At 39.0% G+C, this 1,855-nt stretch overlaps 1 pseudogene; it reads left to right on the forward strand.

Moving 5' to 3' along the window:
• Positions 1-474: 474 nt before the first annotated feature.
• On the forward strand, positions 475-1,144 carry LOC122479610 (annotated as a pseudogene).
• The last annotated feature ends 711 nt before the right edge of the window (positions 1,145-1,855 follow it).

Below are 1,855 nucleotides of genomic sequence, written 5' to 3' on the forward strand. Positions count from 1 at the left end.
TATGTTTGAAATAGTTTACAATTTCGAAAAACATATGTATGTCTCCAGCAGACATTGTGATACATATCACAGTAACTTAAGCCAATTATTTCTGCCAGTCACATAGTAACTTCTAGAAAATCCACAGTATGCAATGTAGTTAATAATCTGGACCAAGGGTGGGGCGAAACTTAAATATTGAGATGTCAAGTGAAATCGTCTACATGTATTTAGCTAATTTTTTCTGAAAGTCACTTGTAAAAAAATATTTTTAAAGTCTAGAGAGAAAAATAACCGCAATAAAAACAAATATTCTATTCTTACAAGATCAAAATGATAGACTTTTCTAACAGAATTTCCTTTCATTAGGTTTTTAATAGCAATTTGAAAGAAAGACAGTATCAAAAAGAGGTTTAGGCTGCCACTGACACCTCGGGTCCTGGCAATGTACACCCCTTGGGCCACACCAGTAGGCCAGCCTGTCCAGCCTTTACCATGCTGGTCAAAAAAGGCACCAAGTGCATCAAATACCTGATTTTTGGATTTAACTTCATTTTTCTGGCTTGCCAGGATTGTATTCCTTGCCATTGGACTTAGCTCTGAATCGACTTTGAGGCCAAGAGCATCTTGGAGCTGGAAATAATCATTCCAGCTTCTACACTGGAGTATATATTCTGATTGCAGCTGGTGCCCTCAGGGTGCCGGTGCAGTTTCTCGGCTGCTAGGCTGCTGTGCAGGAGCCCCAGTGCATGCTGGGATTATTCTTTGGCTTCCTCTTGGTGACATTTGCCATTGAAATAGCTGCAGCCAGCTGGGATATTCCCACAAAGATGAGGTGATTAAGTCCAGGAGTTTTACAAGGATACCTACACCAAGCTGAAAACCAAGGACAAGCCCCAGCGGGATGCTAAAAGCCATCCACTCTGCATTGGACTACTGTGGTTTGGCTGGAGGAGTGGAACAATTTATCTCCGACATCTGCCCCCAAAAGGATTTACTCTCAAACATCCCAATGAAGCACTGCTCTGAGGCCATCAAAGAGGTCTTTGACAACAAATCCCACATCATCAGTGCATGGGCTTTGGGATTGCTGTGGTGATAATATCTGGAAGTCTTCAGTATGACCCTGTGCTGTGCTATCCACAGGAGCCGAGAGAGAATCTAGAGTCAGATTGTGCCCCTGAAAAGCAAAGTTTACCCCTGGAGGTGGGTGATTATTTCCTTGGGTGTTTTTTTTCCCCCGGGAGTCAGGGGGGATGCACTAACTTTAGTATTAATTCCGCATTTCTAAACAAAAACAAAATTATCCTATGTTTGTCTTTTTGATGCTTTGTTCAATACTGGTATTCACAGTAGCTTTGGTTTGTATTTTTTGGTTATTTGGTTTTGCTTATGTTAAGCAGAAATCCTGAAATGAAAGGTATCATATTTGCTATACTGTAGACAAAAGATATTGTACACAGAGAACTTTTTTACTTTAAATAGATTTTAAAATGTCTATCACATTTAATCAAGTTGTAACTTATGTTGAAGAAAATTTCATACATAATAAAAGATTGTATGACAATTAAAAAGTTTATATTGCACTCTTATATTATTTCATGTTATCAAAAAAATGTCTTTAGTTATGAATCCTCACGTTCCATGGCCACAACATGAAAATGAGCCATAATTTCACCCTTTCACTACTTTACATATTAGTCCTTGGAACTGTTCAAATTACAGAATGGCAAATCAAAAAACTGGTAGGGAAAACTGCTATCTTGAAACTTTACGGAAGTGAAAAAGCTGTTGGCCCTATGAATCATCAGGCGATAAATTCACCTTCTGCCTCCTCACCCTACTCACAGATTCCAAAACTAGCTGAGGACATTGG

The sequence above is a fragment of the Prionailurus bengalensis genome, chromosome C1, assembly GCF_016509475.1.
Source record: "Prionailurus bengalensis isolate Pbe53 chromosome C1, Fcat_Pben_1.1_paternal_pri, whole genome shotgun sequence".
Taxonomy (NCBI): domain Eukaryota; kingdom Metazoa; phylum Chordata; class Mammalia; order Carnivora; family Felidae; genus Prionailurus; species Prionailurus bengalensis.